Genomic DNA, 14,352 nt, shown 5'->3' on the forward strand with positions numbered 1-14,352 from the left:
CGCCCCCAGAGAGAGGCCCCACCCCCACAGGGAGAGCCCCGCCCCCACAGATAGAGACCCCGCCCCCAGAGAGAGGCCCCGCCCCCACAGATAGAGCCCCACCCCCAGCGAGAGGCCCCACCCCCACAGGGAGAGCCCCCCCCCCACAGATAGAGACCCCACCCCCACAGAGAGGCCCCACCCCCACAGGGAGAGCCACGCCCCCACAGATAGAGCCCCGCCCCCACAGAGACACCGCCCCCAGCGAGAGGCCCCACCCCCACAGGGAGAGCCCCGCCCCCACAGATAGAGGCCCCGCCCCCACAGATAGAGCCCCGCCCCCACAGATAGAGGCCCCACCCCCACAGATAGAGGCCCCGCCCCCACAGATAGAGACCACGCCCCCACAGATAGAGACCCCGCCCCCAGAGAGAGGCCCCACCCCCACAGGGAGAGTCCCGCCCCCACAGATAGAGCCCCGCCCCCACAGATAGAGACCCCGCCCCCAGAGAGGCCCCACCCCCACAGGGAGAGCCCCTCCCCCACAGATAGAGCCCCGCCCCTACAGATAGAGACCCCGCCCCCAGAGGCCCCACCCCCACAGGGAGAGCCCCGCCCCCAGAGAGAGAGCCCCGCCCCCACAGATAGAGACCCCGCCCCCAGAGAGAGGCCCTGCCCCCACAGATAGAGCCCCGCCCCCACAGATAGAGATGCCGCCCCCAGAGAGAGGCCCCACCCCCACAGATAGAGCCCCGCCCCCACAGATAGAGGCCCCGCCCCCACAGAGAGAGCCCCGCCCCCACAGATAGAGCCCCGCCCCTACAGATAGAGACCCCGCCCCCAGAGGGAGGCCTTGCCCCCACAGATAGAGCCCCGCCCCCACAGATAGAGATTCCGCCCCCCAAGAGAGGCCCCACCCCCACAGATAGAGCCCCGCCCCCACAGATAGAGACCCCGCCCCCAGAGAGAGGCCCCGCCCCCACAGAGAGAGCCCCGCCCACACAGATAGAGACCCTGCCCCCAGAGAATGACCCCGCCCCCACAGAGAGAGCGGGTTCCCTCCCCCACCCACTCCCACAGAGAGCGGGTTCCCCCCTTCCCATCCCTGCCCCTCCCACAAAGAAGGGGTTCCCTCCGCCTCCCCCCACAGGGAGCGGGTTCCCTCCCCCTCCCCCACCACAGGGAGCGGGTTCCATCCCCCTCCCCCTCCCCCCACAGGGAGCGAGTTTCCTCCCCCTCCCCCCACAGGGAGCGGGTTCCCTCCCCCTTCCCCCTCCCCACCCCCTCCCCCCTCCCCCCTCCACAGGGAGAAGGTTCGCTCTCCCTCCCCCCTCCACAGGGAGCGGGTTCGCTCTCCCTCCCCCCTCCACAGGGAGCGGGTTCCCTCTCCCTCCCCCTCCACAGGGAGCGGGTTCCCTCTCCCTCCCCCTCCACAGGGAGCAGGTTCCCTCCCCCTCCCCCACCACAGGGAAGGGGTTCCCTTCCCCTTCCCCTCCCCCACCACAGGGAGCGGGTTCCCTCCCCCTCCCCCCCCCCACAGAGAGCGGGTTCCCTCCCCCTCCCCTCCACAGAGAGCGGGTTCCCTCCCCCTCCCCCCCCACAGAGAGCGGGTTCCCTCCTCCCCCTCCCCCCCCACAGAGAGCGGGTTCCCTCCTCCCCCTCCCCCCCCACAGAGAGCGGGTTCCCTCCTCCCCCTCCCCCCACAGAGAGCGGGTTCCCTCCTCCCCCTCCCCCCACAGAGAGCGGGTTCCCTCCTCCCCCTCCCCCCACAGAGAGCGGGTTCCCTCCTCCCCCTCCCCCCACAGAGAGCGGGTTCCCTCCTCCCCCTCCCCCCACAGAGAGCGGGTTCCCTCCTCCCCCTCCCCCCACAGAGAGCGGGTTCCCTCCTCCCCCTCCCCCCACAGAGAGCGGGTTCCCTCCTCCCCCTCCCCCCACAGAGAGCGGGTTCCCTCCTCCCCCACAGAGAGCGGGTTCCCTCCTCCCCCTCCCCCCACAGAGAGCGGGTTCCCTCCTCCCCCACAGAGAGCGGGTTCCCTCCTCCCCCTCCCCCCCCCACAGAGAGCGGGTTCCCTCCTCCCCCACAGAGAGCGGGTTCCCTCCTCCCCCTCCCCCCACAGAGAGCGGGTTCCCTCCCCCTCCCCCCCCACAGAGAGCGGGTTCCCTCCTCCCCCTCCCCCCCCCACAGAGAGCGGGTTCCCTCCTCCCCTCCCCCCCCCACAGAGAGCGGGTTCCCTCCTCCCCCTCCCCCCACAGAGAGCGGGTTCCCTCCTCCCCCTCCCCCCACAGAGAGCGGGTTCCCTCCTCCCCCTCCCCCCACAGAGAGCGGGTTCCCTCCCCCTCCCCCCACAGAATCGTTCCCTTTTACCCACTGCGTACTGTACACGTACATATACAGGAGCTGAGACACACAGTACAGAGAGGGAGATACAGACTGAGAGAGACATTTTGTTTACATGAAAAGACAGTGAATTTGATTGAGCTGCAGGCCTCAATTATGTACTTATTCAGGGACACCATTTTGCTTGAACTCAGTAATGTGACATTTATTACAGAGTACCAATCCGCACTGGGAAAGACACACACTTTACAGAGGGCCACAAAATACAAAGTGAAACGCAGATACAGGTCTGAACGGAGATCAGAAATTGCACACATCAAACACAGGTGCTGCTGTTGTCCTTTAAAAACTGTTCTCTTTTCATAAAATATTGAACGAGGGCTTCTCAAAACTACATCCCACATCTTCCAATCTGCATACCAGACCCGACCAATCTGCCGCTCTGAGTTTATACCAGTCCGTTTTTCTGTTTCCGTCTCTCTCTCACATCCTCTGTCTCAATCAGTCCTGCTCTGACTCTCATTGTTCCCCTCTCTCTCTAGTTCTCTCTCCCTCTGATTTTCTTTTTCTTTCTCTCTTTTCCACAACTGTCTCCCCGTTTGCTTCTCTGTCTCTCTCTCTCTCTCTCTCACACACACCCTCTGCCAATATCTGTCTCTCTCTCTGTCTTTCTCGTGCTGTGTTTCTTGCTCTGTGCCTCTTTCACCCTGTCTCACTTTCTCTCGCACTATGTCTCATTGTCTCTCTCTTTTACTGTCTCTCATCCCCCACCCCCCCACATCCGATATTTCACTCTGTCTCTCTGTCTCATTCTCTCTTTCCACTTCTGCCTCATTCTCTCTCTGTCTGCCTCTCTCTGTCGCATTCTCTCAGTCTCTCTCTATCTCATTCTATTTGTGTGCTGTACAGGAGCTGATACTGAGACACACACAAGCCGTACAGTGCCAGACGGGAGGTGAATCGTTCCCTTTTACCCATTATGTTCTGCACATGTACAGGAGCTGACACCAAGTCACTGAACCTCTCTCTCCCTTTCTTCGTGTCCCTGTCTATGCCTCCTTAAGGGGAACAGATAGGGTGGATAGAGAGCAACTATTTCCGCTGGTTGGGGATTCTAGGACTAGGGGACACAGTCTAAAAATTAGAATGAGATTCAGGAATGAGATTAGAAAACATTTCTACACACAAAGAGTGGTAGAAGTTTGGAACTCTCTTCTGCAAATGGCAATTGATACTAGCTCAATTGCTAATTTTAAATCTGAGATAGATAGCTTTTTGCCAACCAAAGGTATTAAGGGATATGGGCCAAAGGCAGGTATATGGAGTTAGATCACAGATCAGCCATGATCTTATCAAATGGCGGAGCAGGCTCGAAGGGCTGAATGGCCTACTCCTGTTCCTATGTTCCTCCCTCTCTGCTCCTATATCTCACCCTGACTCTCTCCCTCTCTCTGTCGTCTTTCACTCTCCCTTTCTCTCTCCCTCTGTTGTCTCTGAATTCTTCTTGATTGAAAAGTACTCTGAAATATTTCAGTCTCATTGTTTAAAATAATAACAACAAATCACATTTCTACAGCATTTTTATATATTAAAGATTCAGTTAGCGGCTGGAAATCTGTCAGGTAAATCTCGTTTCTCAACCTGAAAGATTTGAGTGTTTAAAATTATGCTGGAATCTGAGATCAAAAGCCGTTTCCCATTCAGACATTCCAGCATCTTGGAAGTCCCTGTTATCTTTACAGAGATGGAGATGGGACCGTTCAATGGAGATGGACCAGTTGTTCAATTCAATAGGGTGAGACTTAGATTGTTTCCCTCACATCTACACAGGATTGAAGTTGTTTACAGTAAACACCTTGAGACACTGAAATGGTTAAACAATGTCTGAAAAACTTCAAATGTAAGGAATCTTACAACACCAGGTTATAGTCCAACAGTTTTATTTGAAAATCACAAGCTTTCGGAGGCTTTCTCCTTCGTCAGGTGACTCTCCTGACGAAGGAGAAAGCCTCCGAAAGCTTGTGATTTTCAAATAAAACTGTTGGACTATAACCTGGTGTTGTAAGATTCCTTACATTTGTCCACCCCAGTCCATCACCGGCATCTCCACATTATGAAAAACTTCAAACTGACCAAACACATAAAGGAACAGGAGATGGGAGAAAATACAAAACCTCAGGCCCAGGCCAGAGCCTAACGAAGGTGTCAGCACCAATTCAAGTTCTGCATCTATTGGCTTTGGAGCAAATTCAGTTCAAATTTGGTTCTTTAAATGTTGTTGTAGGGCAGTGTGGAATGTGCCAGGGGGGCGATAGGCTATGAGGGGACGCAGGGAGAGTGTGTTGGAGCAAACAAGGGATGGAGGGATGTGGAAGGACAGCTCCCATGATCCATTAATTCTGGCCCAGCCCTGTCTGTGGGGGTTTGGTGTGAGCTGTGGGACGGGCTTATCTGTTTCCCTGAGGGCCTGCTTTTTGCCCAGTCCCGTGTAGGCCTCGTGAGTGGGATCAGAGTTTGATATTTTTCCAAATTGCCAACAAGGGCACGAGGTAAATGGTTTCAAATCAGCTTTACAGGCCCTTGAAACGTGGCTCGTTCCAACAAACAGGTCTCCTGGTCAAAGCAGTGCTGTCCTGGGCTGTCCCTGGATTAACATGACAATGGACGGGTACCCAAGGGTGCGGATTGAGAGGCATCCCAATATGTCAAAGGCTCAAACAAGGAGTTCACCTGGGGGAGGGTGCGGGGTGGGGGTGCGGTCGCGTCCTAAACCCTTCCCCCTTTCTTTCCAGCCATGGGTACAATATATCAGTCAGTCTGTGGTATTCAGTCTGTCCTGAGTGTCTTTCTGTCTCTCCCAACATTTCTCTCTGAAACACGGAGCGCATCGTGAATGGAATGGATTGTGAACTGAGTGGGAACGTGAGAATTTGGTCAGAGTGGGAATTGGGTGTAGAGGGGGGAATTTCAGTGAAGAGAGAAGAGGAGCTCTGAGAGACCTGGAATAAAAGAGAAGGTTAATTGGGGTAAGTAAACAGTAAGTAAATTGATAATAATCGATTAAAGGGAGTTTAGCAAAAAAAAAGATTTGTAAATACAATGTACGGGCAGCCGAGCCCCATTGTGAGGTGATGCATTTTGGTAGATCGAATCGGGCCAGTACCTACTCCGTTAATGGTAGGGCGTTGGGGAGAGTTATAGAACAAAGAGATCTAGGAGTACAGGTTCATAGCTCCTTGAAAGTGGAGTCACAGGTGGATAGGGTGGTGAAGAAGGCATTCGGCATGCTTGGTTTCATTGGTCAGAACATTGAATACAGGAGTTGGGATGTCTTGTTGAAGTTGTACAGGGCATTAGTTAGGCCACACTTGGAATACTGTGTACAGTTCTGGTCACCCTATTATAGAAAGGATATTATTAAACTAGAAAGAGTGCAGAAAAGATTTACTAGGATGCTACTGGGACTTGATGGTTTGACTTATAGGGAGAGGTTGGATAGACTGGGACTTTTTTCCCTGGAGAGTAGGAGGTTTAGGGGTGATCTTATAGAAGTCTATAAAATAATGAGGGGCATAGATAAGGTAGATAGTCAAAATCTTTTCCCAAAGGTAGGGGAGTTTATAATGAGGGGGCATAGATTTAAGGTGAGAGGGGAGAGATACAAAAGGGTCCAGAGGGGCAATTTTTTCACTCAAAGGGTGGTGAGTGTCTGGAACGAGCTGCCAGAGGCAGTAGTAGAGGCGGGTACAATTTTGTCTTTTAAAAAGCATTTGGACAGTTACATGGGTAAGATGGGTATAGAGGGATATGGGCCAAGTGCAGGCAATTGGGACTAGCTTAGTGGTATAAACTGGGCGACATGGACATGTTGGGCCGAAGGGCCTGTTTCCATGTTGTAACTTCTATGATTCTATGATTCTATTGCCTGTAATTCCTGTGCCATGTTGGTGCTTCATGTGTCCTGGAGGGCCACATGTGCAGGAAATGCCTCCAGTTGCTCGAGCTCAAGCTGAGGGTTTCTGAGCTTGAGGGGCGGCTGGAGTCACTGCAGAGCATAACGGAGGCTGAAGATTCCTTGGATCGTACGTTCCAGGAGGTGGTCACCCCACAGCCAGAAAGAGTTCAGGATAGCAAGTGGGTGGCTATCAGAAAGGGTAGGAAGAGGCAGGCAGTGCAGGAATCTTCTGGGTGTGTGGCCACTGTCAAACCGGTGTTCAGCATTCAATACCAGTGAGGGTGGCGACACCTCGAAGGAGTGCAGTCCTGAACATGGCACCATGGGGCAAAGGACTGCACAGGGGGGCACAGTGAAGTGTAGAAATGCAGTAGTCGTAGGGGATTCGATAGTCAGGGGGACAGACACGCGTTTCTGCGACCATCCACGTGACTCCTGCATGGTGTGTTGCCTCCCTGGTGCCAGGGTGAAGGATATCACGGAGAAGGTGCAGAACATTCTCCAGGGTGGGGGGGGGGGGGGAGGGTGGAGAACAGCCAGAAGTCGTGGTCCATGTGGATACCAACGACATGGGAAAGAAAAGAGGTGAGGTCCTGTGGTCAGAGTTTCAGGAGCTAGGGAGGAAGTTAAAAAGCAGGACCTCAAAGGTAGTAATCTCTGGATTACTCCCAGTGCAACGCGCTAGTGAGGACATAAATAGGAAGATAAGGCAGGTTAATGCATGGCTAGAGGCATGGTGCAAGGCTTCATATTCTTGGGCTATTGGGTCCAGTTCTGGGGCAAGAGGGACCTGTTCAAGACGGACGTGTTGCACCTCAACAGAGCTGAGACCAATGTCCTCGTGGAGATGTTTACTAGTGCTGTGGGGGAGGGTTTAAACTAATTTGGCAGGCTGACGGGCATCAGGATGTAGCATTAGAAAGGAGAAACAAGGTGCACAAAGGATTGGGAGAGACTGATAACACGAGAGTAAGAAACAGTACAGAATTAGGTGGGATCAGACGCAGGGAGAATACGAGAAGGTCTAAGATAGGTTTACAGTGCATGTGTGTAAACGCACGAAGCATGGTAAACAAGGTTGGTGAGCTGCAGATGCAAATAGCCACATGGGAACATGATGTAGTGGCGATAATGGAGACCTGGCTCAAAAATGTGCAGGATTGGGTACTAAATATTCCTGGATACAAGGTGTTCAGGAAAGATAGGGAAGGAAAGAAAGGAGAGGGGGTGGCAGTATTGATTGATTAAGGAGAATATTGCAGTGCTGGAGAGAGAGGATGTCCTGGACAGATCAAGGACAGAATCTATTTGGTTAGAGTTAAAAAAACAATAGAGGTGCCTTTACACTACTGGGTGTATTCCATAGGCCACCAACTAGTGGGAAGGATATAGAGGATCAAATTTGCAGGGAAATTACAGAGAGGTGCAAGAACCATAGAGTAGTGATAATGGGGGATTTCAACTATCCGAATATAGACTGGGATAGCAATAGTGTAAAGGGAAAAGAGGGGGAGGAATTTCTGAAGTGTGTTCAGGAGAACTTTCTTGATCAGTATATTTCCGGCCCAACGAGGAAGGAGGCATTGCTGGATCTGGATCTGGGCAATGAGGTGGGCCAAGTGGAGTAAGTGTCAGTGGGGGAACATTTAGGGAACAGCGATCATGGTATCATAAGGTTTAAGTTAGATATGGAAAAGGACAAGGAGCAATCTAGAGTAAAAATACTCAATTGGAGGAGGGCCAATTTCAATGAGTTGAGAGCAAATCTGGCCCGGGTAAATTGGAATCAAAGATTGGCAGGCAAAACTGTAATTGAACAATGGGCGGCCTTTAAAGGTGAGATGGTTCGGGTACAGTCTCGGTACATTCCCACAAAGGTGAAAGGTAGGGCAATCAAAGCCAGAGCACCCTGGAAAGCGAAAGAGATAGAGAGTAAAATGAAGCAGAAAAAAGGGGGCGTATGACAGATGTCAGGTTGATAATACAAATGAGAACCAGGTTGAATATAGAAAATACAGAGGAGAAGTGAAAAATGAAATAAGAGGGGCAAAGAGAGGAATATGAGAATAGACTGGCGGCCAACATAAAAGGGAATTCAAAAGTCTTCTATAGGCATGTAAACAGTAAATGGGTAGTAAGAGGAGGGGTGGGGTCGATTAGGGACCAAAAAGGAGACCTACGCATGGAGGCAGAGGGCATGGCTGAGATACTAAATGAGTACTTTGCATCTGCCTTTACCAAAGAAGATGATGCTGCCAAAGTCAAAGCAAAAGGGAAGGTAATTGAGATACTGGATGGGCTAAAAATTGATAAAGAGGAGGTACTAGAAAGGCTGCCTGTATTTAAAAGTAGATAAGTCACCAGGTCTGGATGGGATGCATCCTAGGTCGCTGAGGGAAGTAAGGGTGGAAATTGCGGAGGTACTGGTCATAATCTTCCAAACATCCTTAGATACGGGGGTGGTGCCAGAGGACTGGAGAATTGCAAATGTTACACCCTTGTTCAAAAAAGGGTGTAAGGATAAACCCGGCAACTACAGGCCAGTCAGTTTAACCTCGGTGGTGGGGAAGCTTTTAGAAACGATAATCTGGGACAAAATTAATAGTCACTTGGTGTAAGATTCTCAAAATTCACAGATCCCCCAAAACTGGGAGAAAAACCCTAAAGAAAAGGACTTTGGACTCTTTTCTAACCATTTCAGGGTGATGAAATGTTTTGGGCCTAACAGAGGGTGATTCAAGGTCAAAAACCAAGATTTGGTATTTTTTAAAAAATGACATGTTTGGGCTTGTAAAGGAAAAGGCTGCAACAGGAATTGGGATCAACCTCTGTAATAGATGGTTACAGTATTGGAGTTAATCAAACTGTCTGGGGAACTGTGTGACCTCACTCAGCCCTTAACAGACATTTACATTCAGACAATAGACCCACGGAAGAGCAGTCCCCACCCAAATTACAGGACCCATCCAAAACATGCATAAAACAAATCCAATCACCCCACTCCTTAGAAATCTCAGGCCCAGTCAGGAAACTCGAAACCTGAGCACAGCGACTACAATCAAGCAAGAGCTCAACAACTCATGAAACCATCCCGAAACCACTTCACACATTTATACATAAGTTACTCTAAACGAGCCCACCAAAATCTTACAATAAACCGGGTCAGATTTGGCGCGCAGATAAGGAGGCTTCAATTAGTATAATTGAAGGCCCATTTTCTCAAGAAGGCAGTTCAGCCAGGAGTTCGACAGCTCGGAAGACAACAGTTCAACAAGGCGAGGAGGCGACAGAAAGAAATTCTACAGGGAAGGTCAGCAGCTCTAGAAGCAGGCCGACACACAAGAAGAAACCAGAGCAACAGCCCCAGTGACCATCAGACACCTCGCGGCAACAAGGGCCTTACGAAACAACCAACTGAATATTACCACCAACCAACCGGGTAATATTGGGCCACCGCGACCAAAGAAAACCAACTCGGGAGAAAACCAAAGATCCGCAAAGTTTCCACTCTACAATCTATTCCTGACTTATCCCTGGGTATGTTTTCTACACAAAAGACTCTAAATCCTATCCCTTTACGAAGAAAAGTGGGTACTCACCCGATAGATCCAATACACACCCTACCGCATCGGCGGACTCGCGAAGACTGACCAGCTACGCAGTTGAAGGCCTCTACCGCGTCCGGGGTACGGCAGACACCAACCAACACATACAGCGAACCCCGAAATCGCGAACGAGCTCAACAGTCAAGGGTTCGTTTGGTGAGCATTATCTCTGGCCCTTTAGAGCCCAACTGAGCTAGTATGGTGGGATTGGGAGGGGTGAGGTATCTTTCTACTGTAATTTCCCTCATGTGTATCGAAGTGTTCCCCATTTTATTAGAATGTTAAGATTGTTGTGTTGTATTTTCTCTCTTGAATAAAGATCAAAGTTTCTTGCACCAAAACCAGTTGTCTGCTGCACTTTGTCACAACCCCCAAATAAGTCCAAGGTCTAGAACCCAGGGAGTGGGAGCGATTCGAACCACTCAGAAGTCAGAGGTGAAGCTGACACACACCACCACCCCCTACACTTGGACAAGTGTGGATTAATAAAGGAAAGCCAGCACGGATTTTTTTTAAAGGCAAATCGTGTTTAACTAAATTGGTTGAGTTTTTTGATGAGGTAAAAGAGAGGGTCGATGAGGGCAATGTGGTTGATGTGGTGTATATGGACTTTCAAAAGGCGTTTGATAATGTCCCACATAATAGGCTAGTCAGCAAAATTGAAGCCCATGGAATAAAAGGGGCAGTGGCAGAGTGGTTATGAAATTGGCTAAGTGACAGGAAACAGAGAGTAGTGGTGAACGGTTGTTTTTCGGACTGGAGGGAGGTGTACAGTGGTGTCCCCCAGGGGTCAGAACTAGGACCGCTGCTTCTTTTCATATATAATAGTTTGGACTTGGGTGTACAGGGTTCAATTTCAAAATCTGCAGATGTCACAAAACTTGGAAGCGTAGTAAACAGCGAGGAGGATAGTGATAGACTTCAAGAGGACATAGACAGGCTGGTGCAATGGGCGGACACGTGGCAGATGAAATTTAATGCAGAGAAGTGTGAAGTGATACATTTTGGCAGGAAGAATTAGGAGAGGCAATATAAACTAAAGGGCACAATTCTAAAGGATGTGCAGGAACAGAGAGATCTAGGGGTATATGTGCACAAATCTTTGAATGTAGCGGGACAGGTTGAGAAAGTGGTTCAAAATGCTTATGGATCCTGGGCTTTATAAATAGAGGCACAGAGTACAAAAGCAAAGAAGTTATCTTGAACCTTTATAAAACACTGGTCCGGCCACAACTGGAGTATTGTCTCCAGTTCTAGGCAGCGCACTTTAGGAAGGATGTGAAGGCCTTAGAGAGGGTGCAGAAAAGATTTAGTGGCCTGGTTCCAGGGATGAGGAACTTCAGTTGCGTGGATAGACTGGAGAAGCTGGGGTTGTTCTCCTTAGAGTGGAGAAGGTTTAGAGGAGATTTGATAGAAGTGTTCAAAATCATGACAGGTTTAGAAAAAAATAAATAAAGAGAAATTGTTCCCATTGGTGGAAGGGTCGAGAAATAGAGGACACAGATTTAAGGTGATTGGCAAAAGAGCCAAAGGCAACATGGGGATAAAAACTCTTTACGCAGCGAGTAGTTATGACCTGGAATGTGCTGCCTGAAAGGGTGGTGGAAGCAGATTCAATCATCGATTTCAAAAAGGAATTGGATAAACGTTTGAACAGAAAAAAGTTGCAGGGTTACAGGGAAAGAGCGGGAGAATGGGACTAACTGGATTGCTCTTACAAAGAGCCAGCACAGGTTCCATGTACCGAATGGCCTCCTTCAGTGCTGTAACAATTCTCTCATTCTATTATTCTAATAACAGATACTAGTAACTCACCCACAACAGACGTTAGACCAATATGTCTATAATTTCCTACTATATCTCTCCTACCCTTCTTAAATAATGGAGTGACAATGGCAATTTTTCAATCCATGGGGATATTTGAAAGATCATGACTAGTCCATGTACAATTTCTTCATCTATTACTTTTAATCCCTTGGGGTGATCAGCATCACGTCCTGGAGGTTTGTCTATCTTTAGTCTATTAATTTCTCCATTACAGATTTTTACTTATGTTGAATCAGTTGGTTCCTCTCGTTGATTTATGTTCAGTTATCCTCTTGTCTCTGGTTTATTATCCTCATCCTTTTCTTTGAAGACCGATACAGTCAGTGTTAAGCAAATCTGCCATTTCCTGATTTCCATTCACAATATCACCTCCATCTGTCTTTAAGTGGCCCACATTACTCTTAGTCGCCCTTCTTTCTCTTAATATACTTGTAAACACCTTGATTGTTGTCCTTATTTTCCCTCACAAGTTTTTCTCGTTTTCCCTCTTTGCACCTCTTACGATTTTTTAGTTTCACCACCACAATAATCAACACTTCGCTGTAAAGTTTGCTTAATTAGTTCTCCAGTGTCGAAGCGAGAATTGTCTGAAGCCCTAATTTATTTAATGTAACAAACAAATACAGGCAAATACAGGTAGATAGTCAAAATCTTTTCCCAAAGGTAGGGGAGTCTGTAACGAGGGGGCATAGATTTAAGGTGAGAGGGGAGAGATACAAAAGGGTCCAGAGGGGCAATTTTTTCACTCAAAGGGTGGTGAGTGTCTGGAACGAGCTGCCAGAGGCAGTAGTAGAGGCGGGTACAATTTTGTCTTTTAAAAAGCATTTGGACAGTTACATGGGTAAGATGGGTATAGAGGGATATGGGCCAAGTGCAGGCAATTGGGACTAGCTTAGTGGTATAAACTGGGCGACATGGACATGTTGGGCCGAAGGGCCTGTTTCCATGTTGTAAACTTCTATGATTCTATGATTCTATATTAATTCGTGTATCAATGCACTGGAGGGAACACAAAAATAAACACAGCCAGAAATGTCGGCTGTGTCGGGATGCACACGGGACAAGCAAAATAGACAAAGATAAAACGGTCTGAACCCCTAAAAGACAGTGTTTGTGTAGCTGATAGATATTAGTGAGAGGAGGTGGGGAGAGAACAGGGTGAATTGGCTCTGTGGCAAAGTTGGTTAAATACCCGTTTGGTAAATTGATAGATCAATGAGTTCAAATCCTTCTGTTTAATTTATATTTGTTCAGGAACCAGCAGGGAACTGATATTAGAACGACTGTTAAAAAGTGCCCCTTCATTATACAGACACCACTGGATGTCAAGTCTAATGCCTCAACCTTTCGGCTGTCACACCTCCGAGCGACGGTTCCTGTACGGCTGTATATCAGAATGCGTACAGCTAACACAGGCCATCTGTAAGCCTGTATGATCTTTTAGACAGGTTTCCAGCTGCCGTGCGGAAATTGTTCTTTCAGGGGTAGAATTCTCGCTTGCCATGCGGGAGGCCAGGTTTCGATTCCCGGCCAATGCAGGAGCATTTTCATTCTGCGTTCATGAGATTGCGTTCATGAGTTAGCTTCAATCTTCACACCATCTTGTGACATTTTATTTTCTCGACCTGTGTTGCGTCGACATTATCTGTGCGTTCTGACCTCTCCGGCTTGAAGCTGCTTCTGAAATTGAATCAATCCTGCTTTCTGGACAGCTGAAAACATGTGAGAATTGTTGAGCAGATTGGGACTCTACTCATTGGAGTTCAGAAGAATGAGAGGCGATCTTATTGAAACATATAAGATTGTGAAGGGGCTTGATCGGGTGGATGCGGTAAGGATGTTCCCAAGGATGGGTGAAACTAGAACGAGGGGGCGTAATCTTAGAATAAGGGGCTGCTCTTTCAAAACTGAGATGAGGAGAAACTTCTTCACTCAGAGGGTAGTAGGTCTGTGGAATTTGCTGCCCCAGGAAGCTGTGGAAGCTACATCATTAACTAATTTTAAGACAGTTTCCTAGAAGTAAAGGGAATTAGGGGTTACGGGGAGCGGGCAGGAAATTGGACATGAATTTAGATTTGAGATTAGGATCAGATCAGCCATGATCTTATTGAATGGCGGAGCAGGCTCGAGGGGCCGATTGGCCCACTCCTGCTCCTATTTCTTATGTTGAATCTAATCAGCAAATTTTCACTTAAAACAGGGTCGTGGAGGGGCTCGTCCGGGATTTGAACCTGGGACCTCCTGCATATTAATCATTGAAACAGCCCAAAGCAGGAGTCATACCCCTAGGCCAACGAGCCGGTGGTACAAACATGAATGTTGGTGCTTCAGTAGTAACATTCTTGTGTCCCATGTGGGACATGCCATCTTGGTTCCCAGCAGGAACATTTTCCATTCTGCACTCCTGGGATAAATTTACATTCACCTTCAATCTGCACTCCGCCTTGAGACATTTTATTTGCTCCACGTGTGCTGCGTCTACAAACCCTCTGCCTTCTGTCCCCATTATAATCCTGGGGGAAATTATAATGGGGAGCAAAGATATGGCAGAGCAATTTAACACGTACTTTGGTTCTGTCTTCACCGAGGAGGACACAAATAACCTCCCAGAAATGTTAGGGAACCAAGGGTCTAGTGAGGGGGAGGAA

At 49.2% G+C, this 14,352-nt stretch overlaps 1 protein-coding gene across 1 annotated transcript in view; it reads right to left on the bottom strand.

Moving 5' to 3' along the window:
- Nucleotides 1-14,352, bottom strand: part of LOC137335673 (zinc finger protein 271-like) — a 70,609-nt gene that overhangs the window by 23,410 nt on the left and 32,847 nt on the right. The gene's annotated exons all lie outside the window — the stretch shown is intronic.

Source organism: Heptranchias perlo, chromosome 20 (assembly GCF_035084215.1).
Source record: "Heptranchias perlo isolate sHepPer1 chromosome 20, sHepPer1.hap1, whole genome shotgun sequence".
In the NCBI taxonomy this organism is placed as follows: domain Eukaryota; kingdom Metazoa; phylum Chordata; class Chondrichthyes; order Hexanchiformes; family Hexanchidae; genus Heptranchias; species Heptranchias perlo.